This window comes from Choloepus didactylus, chromosome Y, assembly GCF_015220235.1.
Source record: "Choloepus didactylus isolate mChoDid1 chromosome Y, mChoDid1.pri, whole genome shotgun sequence".
Taxonomy (NCBI): domain Eukaryota; kingdom Metazoa; phylum Chordata; class Mammalia; order Pilosa; family Megalonychidae; genus Choloepus; species Choloepus didactylus.
In genome coordinates, this window is record NC_051335.1 from 14451936 (window position 1) to 14469090 (window position 17155).

The following is a 17155-nucleotide window of genomic DNA, read 5'->3' on the forward strand; positions in this document are numbered from 1 at the left end:
CAGCTCAGGTTTAGCTTACTTTTTTTTTCTGCCTTCTGAGGCTTTTGGCTGAGGTTTTTTCTGCTGTGGCCTACTTCTCCAATTGTTTTTTTCTCTCTGTTCTTTAGATTGGATAATTTCTATTGATCTATCCTTACATTCACTAATTCTTTCTTTTGCCATCTCACATTTGCTGTTGAGCCCTATTAGTGAATCTTTCTTTTTGATTATTGTATTTTTCAACCCCAGAATTTCCGTTTGTTTCTTTTTTATAGTTTCCATTTCTCTGTTCTGATTATTTGTTGAGTCATTGTCATCATATTTTCTTTTAATTCTTGTATATAGTATATTTGGATCCTGCAAACAAACTTATAATGGCTGCTTTGAATTCTTGTATGTTCAATTCAACATCTGGGCCTATGCAGAGTCAGTTTCTGTTGATTGCCTTTTTTTAAAAAAAAATGTTTTCCTGTTTCTTTACATGACTTACAATTTTTTTGTGGAAAACTGGACATTTTAGATAATTTATTGTAGCAACTCTGGATTCTGATTTATTTTTCTGAGGCATTTTTTAAAATGGTAACTTGGGTGGACTTAAACTGTAGACTCTGTCTCTGCTGCATATGTGGCCACTGATGTTTCTACTCAGATTTTTAATTCTTATTTTTCCACCTGGCTTCCTAGTGGCTGCCCCTGTATCTGCAGAGCTTAGCACTCAGCCAGTTCTTAGGTCAGGGATTGTGCTCAAACACCTTGAGGGCTTCTGCCTTCTACCAGTTGATCTGTAGGGGTCAGGGAATACATCCAAGTTGCAGCTCGTTCTCAGTCAGCCTTGGCTTTTACTTTCCACTGGGCTCTTTCTGGTCATCCCTGCACATGTGCCTAATTTTCCCTTTCTTAGTCAGCCAGGGATATGTGGAGAGCTTATCTGTCCTTTCTGTGGCTCTTTCAGCTCTTGGATCTCCCTAATAAATTTATGGCAGGTCTGTCACTCATCCAACAGGAATCGTAATTTCAGGATAGCAAAGCTGGAGGTTTTTCCCCATTTGTTTTCTGCCAGTTCATTACTTTTATCTGACAAATCTGCAGGTTTTCACTCCCCCCACCAACTCAATCCACCTCCTGTGGAAGCAAAGCTGCTGATTTTTCTGTTCAGCCCCCTCCTGAGCAAACCAAGTTCTCACTCTGAGCTGGGCGGATGGGAGCAGCCCCAGGCAAGAAGGCCACAGACTCCTGCTCTACTTACTCCCCAGTTCTAGCAGTTTTCCAGGAATACCTACTTTTCAATTCATTGTCTGCTTTTGGTCAATTTCCAGAGCTCTGAAGTGGTTGTTTGTTGACAATTTTGCCCAGTTTTATACTTGATTTTTGTGGAAAGTCTTTGTTGACCTCTTCATGCCATTACGTCTGGACGCCTGACCTCCAGGGCCCACTTTTTAACCTTGACTAACATTCTGGTTTCCAGATCTTTGGCTCTTTTTATGCTCTCTGAATCTCTTGTTACTTTCTCCTATGCGGGACACTGTTATCGAGTTCTGACTTGGCGGGCCTGGGCCAGGGGAACTGATCAGCCCCTAGGAAAGGTAGTGGGGCACGGGTGGTTGCGCCCTCCACGGCCCCCCGGGCCTGAGAAAGTGGAGCCGAATGCAGGCCCCATTTCCTCACCCCAAAGTAAAAACCATTGGGGAGGGCTTGCCGGAGAAAACCGCCCCCTTTACCTTGCCCACCCACTCCCCGTTACCGGAGCAACTCCCGCCCCCTTTTCAATCAACCTCCGCTCCCTCTCAGAACCAATCCAAGCCTTTAACCCTTACAGCTACCCCGCCCTCTAAATGCCCGATATAAACTTGTACTCTCCCCTAATAAAGCTCTCTCTCTTGGTTTTCATCACCCTAAAAGAAACGTGTCCTGCCTGTTCCTTTCTCGCCACCCTCCATACTTGCACACCTCCCGCCGGGGACCTGGCCAAGTCCCCCGCCTCGCCCTCGCCTCCGGGAAAGAGCCCCCGCCGCCGGTACCCTCGGAGCAATCCTGGGAGCCTAGGATTTAGCAACCGGCCGCCACCCTCCCCCAGACGAATCAACTGCGACCGCAACTGGCGCCCAACGTGGGGCTCCTGGAATTAAAAGTCCTCTCTACACAGCGGTCCAGTAAAACCACCCGCTCGCCCGGACGCCTCTCCAGCTCCCCTTCTCCTCGCCTGCAAAGTAAGGGCCGCCTCTCCCTCGCCGCCCCGCGGAACCGCCCCTCCCTCGCCGCTCCACGTCTGGGGCCGCCTCTCCCACGCCGCTCCGCGCCCGGGCCGCTCTTCCTTTCCTGCATTAACCTAAGTCTTACCCCCGACTACCTTTCGTCTTCTCTTCCTATGTCCCCCCATTCCTCCTAACACTCTTCCTCCAGTAGCTTTCCCTCTTCCCCTCCATTACTTTGCTGTGGTCCTTTGTGTCTTTGTTTCTTTGTTTCGCGCGGTGTGCCTCTTTGCGACCGCCCCCCCCCCCAAACTGCTCTCGCTACTAGAGGCTCCTGCCTTCTATTCTCGCCGTCTCCTTCGGCCTCACAGCCACGGTTTACCTCATTTTCTTTACTCAATAATCAACTCCCCTTCTTTTGTCTTTCTTTTTTTAACTATTTAAAATATATAGTGTGACATATATAAAAATTAAACTTTTGCTTATTCATTCAAGCTACTATTACTATACATACTATCTTATAAATTAATTTTGGATTAAAAACCAGCTAAAATATTGTGAAATAAGATATGTTTCATTGGTGGGGAAGTGAATATGAAAATGATACAGTTCAATATCTTAGTTTAATGGCTAAGAAGAAATACAGTTTATCAATGGTATATTAATTTTTTCTTACACTAATTTTATCCCTTCAAATTAAATTAGTAACCCATTTATAGTTATGGAAAAAGTACCCTTGGTACTTGACTAACTAGCTTTTCCTAACTGATTTGGATTAAAAACAAAAACTGCTACATCAGAAACATGTTAACATAATCAAAGGAAACAGCTGTTTACAAAAAAGGAGTCATTATAAATAAGTAAATGGAATTCAAATGTAAAGCTATCTTTTGTTTCTCACAGCTAATATCATTCTATCAATATTCGGACTTAACGGAAAATAAAACTCAAACCTCAGTATATCTGTTAAGATCCAATAATAGTTATGTCCACATCAGGAAAGAATAAATAGCAAATTTACAAGTCAGGGTTTTGTTTCTAACTCTACTGTGAAAAAAAAAAAATCATTCTTTAGCATAAAAAGGCTCCCTGCTGTCTTTATTATAAATATAAACACAGGAAAGGTTATTTGAGCTGGAGTCCCTACTATGAATTAATTGTAAAGATGTGTGAAATCAACATATATTCACTTACTGATAGGTATTGCCTTAACCAAAAGCTGGCAATCTTTAATTACACAAAGAAATGCTTATTTCTGACATGTATAAACAGAATTTTAATGGACAGGTTTTATAATTTTCCTTCTTCACTCACACATTGGCCAACATTGGCCAGCAATAGATCTCTGCAGTAGCATAAAAACTATTCAAATAATGATAACATGCATATATCCAAGTAACCTTTTCTAAATTCCAAAGCAAACAAAAAAAAAAAAAAAAAAAAAACAAACATTAGAAATGACTGTCTACTTATCTCTCTCATTAATCTTCTATTAATGTGCCTACTCTCAAATCTCAGAAAAATATTTTCATAATTACCAAAATTAACAAAATAATTAGATGATCTGTAGATTTTAAAAAATGACTGATACCATCAATCATACTGCAATTCCCCCTATGAGCACTACTGTACATACTGGGGGTGTGAAACATTAGCCACTAATTGGAAGCCTCCTGTTCCTAATCATTACCTTACCTTAAAGTGGGCCCCTACAGGGTGCAAACTCCCTACAGTTAACTGGCTCGGCCAAGAAAGTGAGGGATCCTGCACACATCTTAATCTTACAGTGCAGCTCCCCACTGATCCCTCCTGGTTACTCGGTCAAACTTGGGGCTTCAGAATCTATGAGAAAGGAGCCGACCGAGGATCACTTATTCTTATAAAAAAGGAGGCTGTAAGCCAACCATGCCAAAATACTGCTTTAAAAACACCCTCTGGCATAGGTCCCAACCAAGTCATTAACCCCCTTTTTCCACAGCTCTCCAGCCGCACCTCAGCTGCAAACAACGCATCGCCAACCCCACCACCCCAACCTTTTCTGCCCCCCTCTCGTTACTCCTCTCCCCTCCTCGGCCTTATCCAAGCGGCCTTCACCTCAGTGAATTCCTCCAACCCCAATCTTACCTCCTCCTGTTGGCTTTGCCTCTCTACCTCCTCCTCCCTGTATGAGCCAGTTGCCTCCAACCTCTCCTTTTCAGAAAACACAGAGGACAGCCCCTCGAAATGTATTTGGAATACCTCTGCCGTCCCCCTAACCTTTCATTCAGTCTCCTTTACAGGAAAGTGCATCCGCCCTCGCTCCAGTAACTCTCCCAGCCTCACTGCCTGTGCCAGCTACTCATCTCCCAGCAGCTCTGCCAAATTTCTCATTCCTCATAACTCCTCCCAATGGCTCTGCTCCTCTACAGGACTTACCCCCTGCCTTAACGTGCAGACCCTCAATACAACTCATGAAACTTGCCTCCTAATTGTCCTTATCCCTAGGGTCCTATACCACAGCGAGGAAGACTTCTTCCTCCGCCTGGAAAGAACTGCAGTTCCTGCCACTCAGCAAAAGCGAGAGCCCATCACCGTCCTCACGATTGCCTCCCTCCTAGGTCTTGCAGGCGCTGGCACTGGAATCGCTGCATTAGCCAGTCAAGGCTCCGCCCTAACTCACCTCCGGGCGGCTGTTGACGAGGACATTCGTCACCTACAAAACGCTATTTCCCATCTTAAAAATTCTGTCAATTCCCTCTCTGAGGTAGTGCTCCAAAACCGCCGAGGTCTCGACCTTCTCCTCCTCAAAGAAGGAGGCCTCTGCGCCGCCCTAGGAGAAGAGTGCTGTGTATATGCCAATTCCACAGGTCTCGCCGAGGACAGCCTAAAAAAGGTCCGAGAGGGACTGGAACAACGTAGAAGAGACCGTGAAGCCACCAGCTATTGGTCCCACATCTTTACCCCCCTCCTCCCATACCTCCTCCCTCTCCTCGGCCCCCTACTAATGATTATTCTAGCTCTCACCCTAGGGCCCTGCATTATCCGCAAAATTGTTCAGCTTGCTAAGAACCAAGCCAATGCTGTCTTTTCATCATTTGTGCAAGTCCAGTATCAACAACTTACCTCCACTAAAGAAGCTGACCCTCCGCAGCGTCGCCACCCTCGCCCATCCCGCAAGCAGCGAGGCCCCTCTCGAACGCCCGGGCGCCACACCAACGTCAAGCTCCAGCCTCTCTAACTACCATCTACCCCTATCCCTTCCCCCACCTCCCCTTTCCCTCATCCCTTGGCGGATCTCTCCGGTAAGCTTCTTCCTCTAATTAGAAAAGAAGGGGGAAATGCGGGACACTGTTATCGAGTTCTGACTTGGCGGGCCTGGGCCAGGGGAACTGATCAGCCCCTAGGAAAGGTAGTGGGGCACGGGTGGTTGCGCCCTCCACGGCCCCCCGGGCCTGAGAAAGTGGAGCCGAATGCAGGCCCCATTTCCTCACCCCAAAGTAAAAACCATTGGGGAGGGCTTGCCGGAGAAAACCGCCCCCTTTACCTTGCCCACCCACTCCCCATTACCGGAGCAACTCCCGCCCCCTTTTCAATCAACCTCCGCGCCCTCTCAGAACCAATCCAAGCCTTTAACCCTTACAGCTACCCCGCCCTCTAAATGCCCGATATAAACTTGTACTCTCCCCTAATAAAGCTCTCTCTCTTGGTTTTCATCACCCTAAAAGAAACGTGTCCCGCCTGTTCCTTTCTCGCCGCCCTCCATACTTGCACGCCTCCCGCCGGGGACCTGGCCAAGTCCCCCGCCTCGCCCTCGCCTCCGGGAAAGAGCCCCCACCGCCGGTACCCTCGGAGCAATCCTGAGAGCCTAGGATTTAGCAACCGGCCGCCACCCTCCCCCAGACGAATCAACTGCGACCGCACTCCTAACTCTGCTCTGTCCTGGCTTCTAGAAACCCTTCTAGGCCCCTACATGCAACTTTGGCTTAGCCATGATTGCCACCTCTTCCTCTTAGCCATGGCTGCCATCTGGCCATCCCTGCCCTCTGGTCTTCAAACCTTCTTATAGCACACACCCACAAAGTTAGTAATAAATTATTGAATTTAAGAAGTAGGCCTAAAATGGAATCACTCCCCTACCCATTCTCAACTCCAAAAGAACACACAAAGGAAGAAAGCAGAAGGCTTTAGAATTCCTTCGGAAATGACAGGTAACTGGTTTAAAGACCTCTACTGGAGACCTCCTTGGTTTCTGCCTCTCATTACATTATCTCCCAGGCCATCCACCTGTTTCACTCCCAACCTAAATGATACGATGGACATTTTAGATTTAGGGTTCTAAGACTAGTTTCTCAAATCAAATGACTTCAACAAATGATTTCTAATATCCCTCTGATAGTATTGTAGTCACAGATCTGTGTAAATCATCCTGCCCTTTGAGGTCTACTTCAGATCAATTCAGACTCTTCTTTTTGCAATTTTTGGAAAATGCAAAGCTTTCACCATTATTTTGTGAATTTTCAGAGTCTTCTTAGGAGCTCTTCCATGTTGGAGATGCTGCCAGTTTTGGGAACACAACTTGCTACAGAGACTGCCCGCAGTTCTGCTTTAACTGACCCAGATGTGGGGCTCTATCCATTTCCTAGAATTCCAATCCCTCCCATCACTACTTACTGTGTTTGTGTTTGCAGCTGATTTTACTGAAGATTTGGGGAGATGATGGGATTTACATCACAAAATGCAAACAATTTAAATTCAAATGTTAGATATTCGTGCTTAGACCAGTCCTTTAGGCCACCAGGGACTTTCTCTGAATGAGCCACTTCTCATAGCATCTCTGCCTCTTGTGAATGGGCTCCTGTTTCCCCTTCTTCTTTATCTTACTCCTCCCCATTGCCCACTCCCAAGTTAATCCTACTCTACTAACGAAGAAATTTAGTTCTCTCTGGCCTCTGCTTCCATCTCATCTCAGGGACCACATGTGACTATAGAAAATCCTTAAGATGCTTAGTCAACTGACTGACTGAGATTTTCTTTAATAAGATTTGCTCTCCATAGAAAGCAGATAGTATTTTAAATAGCAAGTTGGTTTTCTGCTGCTACACAATTTTAAAGCAGAGAAATATTAATTATTTAGTCTACAGATGAAGAAATGGAGTTCTAGGGGCTTAGGAAGCCTGTCACCAGCTAGTTAATAGCAAACCTGGTAAAAGTATCCTGGTTATCTTTTTCCCAGTCTTCTTCCCAACTGTATAATTTCCAGCTACTGGCTATTTTAAGAATCCAAACTCACATCCTTTTGCTTAGCATGAGGAATCACAAAGCTTTCTGGTAATTAAATGTATGGCCATTATAGACAGTATTGCAAAATAAAGACATGTTCCACATAAGATTGAATATAATTTATTAAAAATTAACAGGTTTCTTTTACAGTCTGCTGTTGTCAGGCTGGTGGTAAGTGAAGACTAAATTCTATTTTGGAGATTAAAATACACTCTCTAGTGTTTTGATATAAATAATCTATTTTCTGCTGTGTTTTTGTTTCTTATTTCTCAGTTTATTTTCTGTCTTATCTTTCTTTCTTCCTCTGAGGAATGCCATATTGTACCCTCTGGATCCCAGGCACGAAGGAAATTCTGATTTCTGTTTCCTCTGTATCCTCCCAAAATGTACAGCCACAGAAAAGGATAAAATCTCCACAGTGGTCTGAATAGGCTTCCAGCATTTCTTTCTCAAAGCATTATGTTCAGAGATGTAGTAGGGATGTGTTAGGGATGCATTCTTGGCCGTCCTCAGATAAATGCCCAAGGAAGTAGGTGGTTCCCGACCTGCCATGGGCTAGTGGGAGCTGAGTCACTCACTTGAGAGACAGTGGAAGAAAGTGGAAGGCACAAGTTGGTAGACATATGTAGGATTCCTTTATCCCTACATATTCCTCATGAGTTTATATGAAACAATCTTCATCCCACTGGGTGAGGAACGCTGATATAACCATTGCAAATAAAAGCACAACTCTAGATTTGATCACATTTTGAGTGTCTCCTGGCTGTGATTATTATTGATAGTTTATGTTAATTCTTCAGTTTCAAATGTTGTTGTTCAAATGGGTGTTTAGCAAAGCCTGGGTTGCTTAATTGCAAAACTCCTAAACATGTCATTTTAACATCATCCTAAAGTACTGATGTGCTGTCAGATTCTAATGGCTATTTAATGACTATTTCTAATATTTTATTCATGCTTAGGAAAAATTCCAGCTGACTTTGTGGGCTACACAAAGGGTGATTTGTGTAGGTTTCTTTCCTGTCAATGAAAACAAATACCTGTTTCATGATGGCATGAAATTGGTTAAGGTTGAAATTGGTTAAGGATTCTGTAAAAGTTCTTTAGGAATGAAAATCAGTGTGATGCTTGTAATTCTCGTTTCCTCAGATTATATGTCTTTTTCAGAGAAAGCAACATTAAAAAATTTAAGGTCTTCTTTGCACAGTAAAGTGATTTGACGGTCGAGGATTTTTTTAAAAAGGAAATTGCTGGCTGATGCTTTTCAGGCATTGTAGGGAATTTTAGCTTTATCATACTCATTGACTTTAATTGACATATTCCAGGTCTGAAAATTCATGAATTAATTGAGTGGGGATGGTTCTGGAGTAGCTTTACTATACCAGTTTATTTTAAACAGCAGGCCGATTATATTCCCTTTAACCCACCACAAAGCCCTGAAATAATATTTGCTGCTTTGTGAGTATAGGAGATAAATACCCTTTATCTTTCATTCTTGTGGAACCCATTTTAGCTGCACTAATGTGCATTGAAGGACTTTCTAATGCTATGGGGAATGTCAGCAAGAATGAAATTAATTGGGTGGTCATCCCTGAAGTTACATATTCAGGGGTTGGTTCTCAGAATTCTCACTTCATCAGCCTCCTTAAAAATAGAGGATTTACTTCACTGCTTGGTTTGAGTCAAAAGTAATTTCTTTCCCTCAGGATCCCCTTTCTTTGACAGAAATGATTTTAAACCAGCTTCCCTATTAAGTCACTCTCATTCTACTGTGACCAAACATGTCTGGATTCTCTTTTTATATCTTTTGAAAAATATGTAAAAATACATCAAATGTCTATACGAATTATGGTCTGGCCCAGAATTTTTGTTTGCAAAAGCATTATCTATAACATGGAACTGGAATTACTTAATCTGCAGGAGATTAGTAATAAAGCAACAAATATCTTATGGTTTTTCCAGTCCACATTCCCTGGGCTATCTTTATGAGTTGATAATTTGATTATAAAACTTTGGCCTGATGTATACCTATTTTACACGGTCCAAACAAGTCGGGATAACAATGTATTTTCCTTCAGATTTTTGTATTTTGGTATTATGCTCTCTTTGTGTACCCTATTGTCCAGTATAATTTCCTCCCTCTATCTTTTGGGATTTTGAATTTTTATGAGAATTCTCCCAACCCTACCCATTAAATCCTTCCCCAGACACAGACTACAGGAGCACCTGAAGACCTAGCAGAATTTACAGCACTTGAATGACACTCTTTGTGTGTTTAAGTAGACATTTATATATGTAGCAACAAATGCATTTTAATAGATTTAACAATCTTCTACTGAGCACATATCATTTGGACAACAATCTTAGCCCATAAAGAACTTAAAACCTTGTTGGGAGGTGAGATGCGCAAGCGTAAATGCTTTCAGGGCCCAGTCAACAAATGTGTGATTTAGGTGTAGTACAATAGGGAGAGTTGGAGACTGCAGAGAACTAGTGATTGCACACTCCACTTAAAGGGATTCCAATATAGTTTTTTTTTTTCTTAATCCTTTTGCTGGGCAAACAAAACATCTTTTGTTTAGAGAAAATTTAGCCTATTGAATAGGACTTCATTTGTGGACAGCCTGCTGTTCTGTGTTCCAGTTATCTATTGCTGTATAACAAACCATCCCCAAAATGTAGTGGGTTAAAACAACAATATTTATTTTGTCTCTCATGGTTCTGAGGCAGTTCTTGCTTATGTTCTTTCATGTAGTTGCAGTCAGAGAGTGGCTGAGGCTGGTTGTCTCTCTCACACATCTCCTGTTGGCTGTTGGTGACATTAGTTGCTGACACTCTATAGATGCCAGCTGTTGGCAGGAACCCCCTCCATGTGGCCACTCCACATTACTGGGCTTCTTTATAGTATGTTGAAATTTCTAAGAGCCAGTTTCCTGCACAAGAGAGCAAGCCAGGGGGAAGTCACATTGCCTTTTATTGCTTAGCCATGGAAGTCATGCAGTGTCATTTCCATTGCATTATGTTCTTTAGACATGAGTGGCTAAGGTTGGCCCCTAATCAGGGGAGAGGAATTTAGACTCCACCTCTTAATGGGAGGGGTGTAAAAAATTTGCAAACACATCTTCAAACCACCACAGGTAGGCTTACATTAGAGGATATTAAAATTTAAAGTTGAATAAAATATGAGAGATACCCAAAATATTTAACAGCCGGTTTGGCATAGGTACTGACCAACTAAGGAATCAGTAACTGATCAACAACTGGTAGGATCTACTGGTGCAGCCACTTAATATTAGCTCTGGGTATAATCAAGACTCCAAACTTGTCCCAGGGTCAACAAAGAGCCCTAGGAAGTCAGGGGTAGTAAGGTCATGTGTCTGAAATAAGATATTTAGGTCATTCTTACTGAAGCTTCTGAGGCCCCATCATGGTCTAATTTCAGGGATTCGTGGTTTGATTTCTTCGTTTTGTCCACCTTTATCCATCAGTATTAGGAACATTTTCCCTGCATGACTCTTTTTTTGAAAACACAGTTTTTATTGTGAAATTTAACATATACACGTAACAGTGATAACTTTCAAAGTAGATTTAACACGTAGTTAGAAAGCAAATTTCAAAGAATGTTATGGGTTACAGTTCCACCATTTATTTCCTTCTAGCTATTCTAATACCCTAGCAACTAAAAAATATTTATATAAAGATTCAGTATTCATAATCCTTGGTTAAATCCTATCTTGTCTGTTGCTACCCCTTCCTCTCGTTTAATCACTTTCTCGATCTTCAGGGGTGTCTAGGCAGTGACCACCCTAACTTGTCCATAATAAAAAGGAGTGTTGATATTATGGATAAGGGGGCTGCATCTGGTTGATGTTCTTGAAGAAGCTGTTACCTCTAGGTTTTAGGACTTGTCTGGCATAGGAACACTCTGGTGGATTTAAGTTTCTGAAAAGTAAATGTATTAAGTGAAACTTTTTTAGAATCTCAGATAGAGACCTAGATATTTCAGAACTACTGTTGGTTAGGGCTTGGCATACTGTGGCCATTTGGGATATCTAGCTGGAGCTTACATAAGAGTAACCACCGGGATAGCCTCTCAACTCTATTTGAAATCTCTTAGCCACTGTAACCTTATTTTGTTACTTTTCTTTCCTCTCTTTTGGTCAAGAAGGCATTTTCAATCCCTCGATGCCAGGGCCAGGTTCATTCCTGGGAGTCATGTCCCACATCACCAGGAGACTCACTCCCCTGGGAATCATGTCCCATGTAATGAATTTATTTGCTGAGTTGAACTTAGAGAGAGAAAGGCCACATCTGAGCAACAAAAGAGGTTCTCTGGCGGTACCTCTTAGGCACAATAATAGGAAGGCTTAGCCTCCCATTTACAGCCCTAAATTTCACAAGAGCAAGCCTTAAGATCGAGGGCTTGAGTTGTTAAGTACAGGATTCCTAATTCCGTATAGCATATATTCTGTCCAACATAAACAATGAGTGTCTCACATTATCGTCACTTAGTTGTACATTATCATCACTCTCAATTTTAAACAGTTATCCTAACACAAAACATCCCAGAGCTCTTATCAGCTGCTAAGTATTCATCCCTAGTATTAGTGTAGTGTTGGTAAGGTATTCCTATTAAATATAGCCTATAATATGTAATGGATAGTTCTTCTGTATTCCACTCTGTTGTTAACTCTTTGTACCAGTGTCATACATTAGAAATATATCATGCAAATGCTTATTTATATTTGTAGTGCTAATCTGTGGGTTCATGCCTTTAAACAACCACTTTTGATCGTGTTCACCTTCAGTGTGGCACTGACACTCATGATCCCATTAACAAACCATCATCATCCCTGTGCATTCCCATACCTTAAGTTCATCCTAATTATCATGTCTGGACATACTAGGGTATCATTCCCCCTTCACTAGTTTCTGTCTTTCTTTTGGTCCCCTATATTCTACATTATAAGATACTAATTTTGCATTTTTCAGGGAGTTCATATTAGTGGTAACATACAATATCTCTCCTTTTCTGTCTGGCTTATTACACTCAAGGTTTATCCATGTTGTCATGTTTCAGGACCTCTTTCCTTCTTACTGCTGCATAGTATTTCCATTGTGTGTATATACCACGTTTTGTTTATCCACTCATCTGTTGAGGACACTTGGATTGTTTCCATTTCTTGGCAGTTGTGAACAATGCTGCTATGGTCATCAGTGTGCCAATGTGTGTTCATGTCACTGCTTTCAGATCTTTTGGGTATATACTGAGAAGTGAAATTGCCAGATCATAGGGTAACTCAATATCTAGTTTCTGAGGAACTGCCAAACTGTCTTCCACAGTGTCTGTACCATTATACATTCCCACCAGCAATCAATAAGAGTTCCAATTTCTCCACATCCTTTCCAGCATTTGTAGTTTCCTGTTTGTTTAATGGCAGCCATTCTTCTTGGTGTGAGACGATATCTCATTGTGGTTTTGATTTGCATCTCCCTAGTAGCTAGTGAAGATGAACATTTTTCATTTGGTTTTCAGCCATTTGTATTTCCTCTTCAGAGAAATATCTTTTCATATCTTTTGCCCATTTTATAATTGGGCTGTTTGTACTATTGTTGTTGAGTTGTATAATTTCTTTATGTATGCAAGATATCAGTCTCTTATCAGATATATGGTTTCCAAATATTTTATCCTGTTGCATTGGCTACCTCTTCACCTTTTTGACAATTCTTTGAGGTACAAGTACAGAAGCTTTTGATTTTGGGGAGTTCCCATTTATCTATTTTTTCTTTTGTTGCTTGTGCTTTGGGTGTAAGGGCTAAGAAGCAACCTCCTAATACTAGGTCTTGAAGATGTATCCATACATTATCTTCTAGGTGTTTTATGGTACTGTCTCTTATATTGAGGTCCTCAATCCACTTTGAGTTAATTTTTGTGGAAGATGTGAGGTAGGGGTCTTCTTTTATTCTTTTGGATATGGAAATCCAATTCTCCCAGCTCCATTTGTTGAAGAGACTGTTCTGTCTCAGTTCATTGGATTTAGGGGTCTTATCAAAAATCAATTAACCATAGATCTGGGGGACTATTTTTGAACTTGCAATTTGATTTCATTGATCAATATGTCTATCTTTATGCCAGTACCATGATATTTTGACTACTGTGACTTTATAGTAGGCTTTAAAATCAGGAAGTGTAAATCCTCCCACTTCTTTCTTCTTTTTTAGAATGTTTTTAGCAATTCGAGGCCCCTTTCCCTTCTAAATAAATTTGATAACTAGCTTTTCTAAGTCTGCAAAGTAGGTTGTTGGAATTTTGATTGGAATTGCATTTAATCTGTGGATCAGTTTGGGTGGAATTGACATGTTAATGACGTTTAACCTTCCTATTCATGAACACAGACTAACTCTCCACCTCTTTGAGTCCCCTTTGATTTCTTTTAGTAAACTTATGTAGTATTCTGTGTGGAGGTCTTTTACATCCTTGGTTAAGTTTATTCCTAGGTACTTGATTTTTTTTAGTTGCTATTGTGAATGGAATTTTTTTCTTCAGTGTCTCTTCAGTTAGGTCCTTTCTGGTGCATAGAAACATTACTGACTTTTGCACATTAATCTAGTATCCTGCCACCTTGCTGAATTTGTTTATTAGCTCAAGTAGCTGTGTCATTGATTTCTCAGGATTTTCCAAAAATATGATCATATCATCTTCAAATAATGGCAGTTTTACTTCTTCCTTTCCAATTTGGATGCCTTCTATTTCTTTGTCTTGCTGGATTGCTCTGTCTAGAACTTCTAGCACAATGCTGAATACTAGTGGTAACAGCAAGCATCCTTGTCTCATTCCTGATCTTAGGGGGAAGGCTATCAGTCTCTCATGGTTGAGTACTATGTTGGCTGTGCTGGTTTGAATCTATTATGTCCCCCCAAAAGCCATGTTCTTTAATGCAGTCTTCTGGGGGAAAACTTACTAGTCTGTTGATTAGGATGGTACCCTTTGATTAGGTTGTTTCCATGGAGATGTGACCCACCCAACTGTAGGTGAGATCTTTGATTAAATTATTTCCATGGAGGTGTGGCCCCTGCCCATTCAGGGTCGGTATTAATTAGATAACTGGAGTCCTTTAAGGGAGCTCACAGAGAGGAACAGCTCAGAGAAGCTGAGAGAGACAGTTTGGAGAGAAGCTAAGAGCCAACACAGACACAGATGATTGGAGGCGCTGGGAGATGCAGACAGAAGGACGTTTGGAGATGCTAAGTTAACAGATGAAGCCCAGAGTTTGCCCCAGAGAAACTAAGAGAGGACCCATAGACACTTAGAGAGAAACACCTGGGAGAACAAGCACAGATGCACAGGAGCTGAGATTGAGAAGCTAAGGGAAACAGAAGCCCAGAGACATTTTGGAGAAAGCCATTTTGCAACCAGAACCCAAGAGCAAAGGACCAGCAGATGCCAGCCATATGCCTTCCCAGCTGACAGAGGTGTTCCAGATGCTATTGGCCTCTCTTCAGTACATGCATCCTCTTGTTGATGCATTAGTTTGGACACTTTTATGGCCTTAGAACTGTAAATTTGTAACCTAATATATCCCCTTTATAAAAGTCAATCTGTTTCTGGTATTTTGCATACTGGCAGCTTTAGCAAACTGAAACCCTGGTTGCGGGTTTTTCATGTATGCCATTTATCATATTGAGAAAGTTTCATTCACTTCCTACCTTTTGAAGTGATTTTATCAAAAAATGATGCTGAATTTTGTCACATTTTTTCTGCATGTATTGAGATGATTGTTTGATTTTCCCCGTTTGATTTTTTAATGTGTTGTATTACACTGATTGATTTTCTTATGTTGATCCACCTTTGCATGCCTGGAATGAACCCCACTTGGTCGTGGTGTATGACTCTTTTAATGTGTCTTTGGATTTGATTTGCAAGTATTTTGTTGAGAATTTTTGCATCTCTGTTCATTAGGGAGGTTGGCCTATAGTTTTCCTTTCTTGTAGCATCTTTATCTGGCTTTGGTATTAGAGTGATATTAGCTTCATAAAATGAGTTAGGTAGTGTTCCTTTTTCTTCAATTTTTTGAAAGAGTTTGAGCAGGAATGGTGTCAGTTTTTTGGAAAGTTTGGTAAAATTCCCCTGTGAAGCCATCTGGCCCTGGGCTTTTATTTGCAGGAAGCTTTTTGATGACTGATTGAATCTCTTTACTTGTGATTCTGTTTCTTCTAGGGTCAGTCTATGCTGTTCATGTGTTTCCAGGAAACTAGCCATTTATTCTAAATTGTCTAGTTTGTTGGCTTACAGTTGTTCATAGTATCCTCTTAAGATTTTTAAAATTTCTTTGGGATCCACAGTAATGTCTCCTCTCTCATTTATGATTTTGTTTATTTGGGTCTTCTCTCTTTTTGTGTTTGTCAGTCTAGCTAAGGGTTTGTGAATCTTGTTGAACTTCTCAAAGAACCAATTTTTGGTTTTATTTATTCTCTCTATTGTTTTTTGTTGTTGTTGTTCTCTATATCATTTATTTCTGCTTTAATCCTTGCTATTTCTTTTCTTCTACTTGCTTTAGGGGTAGTTTGCTGATCATTCTCTAGCTTCTTCAGTTGCTCAGTTCTTTGATTTTTAGCTCTTTCTTCCTTTTTAATATATGCATTTAGAGCTATAAATTTCCCCCTCACACCACCTTGACTGCATCCCATAGTTTTGATATGCTTTGTTCTCATTTTCATTATTCTCTAGATACTTAGCAATTTCTCTTGTAATTTCTTCTTTGATCCACTGAATGTTTAGGAGTGTGTTGTTTAACCTTCACATATTTGTGAATGTTCTGGTTCTTGGATGGTTATTGACTTCTAGTTGCATTCCTTTATGGTCTCAGAATGTACTTTGAATAATTTCAGTCTTTTTAAATTTACTGAGGCTTATTTTATGCCCCAGCATATGATCTGTCCTGGAGAACATTCCATGAGTGCTAGAGAAGAATGTATGTCCTGGTACTTGGGATGTAAAACTTTCTCTATATATAGTCTGTTAAGTCTAATTCATTGATCACATTGTTTTGGTTCTCAGTTTCCTCATTGGTCTTATGTCAGGTTGTTTTATCTATAGAAAAGTATGGTGTATTGTAGTCTCCCACTGTTATTGTAGAAACGTCTATTGCTTCCTTCAGTTTTGCCAATGTTTGTGTCTTGTAATTTGGAGCACCTTGATTGGGTGCATAGACATTTATGATTGTTTTTTCTTCTTGGTGAATTGTCCCTTTTGTTAATATATAGTGTCCTTATTTGTCTCTCATGACATCTTTTCATTTAAGGTCTATTTTCTCTGTTATTAGTATTGCTACCCCTGCTTTCCTTAGGCTGTAGCTTACGTGTAATATATTTTCTATCCTTCCGCTTTCAGTCTCTTTGTGTCGCTGGGTTTAAGATGAGTCTCTTGTAAACAGCATATTGATGGTTCATACTTTTTAATCAATTCTGCCAATCTATGATTTTAATTGGGGAGTTTAATCCATTCACATTCAATGTTATTACTGTGAAGGCAGTTCTTGAATCAACCATCTTATCCTTTGGTTTTTATTTGTCAGATCTGTTTTCCCCCCTCTCTTTTATTTCCCCTTTAAGTTTCCCTTACTAATACTCTTCAGTTCTGTGCCCTTCTCCAGACCTCTGTCTCCTTTCTTTTTTTCTCAGCTGGTATAATTTCCTTTAATATTTCTTGCAGTGCAGGTCTGTTGTTAACA

The 17155-nt window shown here is 41.0% G+C and overlaps 1 protein-coding gene across 1 annotated transcript in view; it reads left to right on the forward strand.

Moving 5' to 3' along the window:
- The window catches only part of LOC119524022 (phosphate-regulating neutral endopeptidase PHEX-like), a 165041-nt gene that overhangs the window by 85942 nt on the left and 61944 nt on the right, over positions 1–17155 (forward strand). The window lies entirely within an intron of this gene.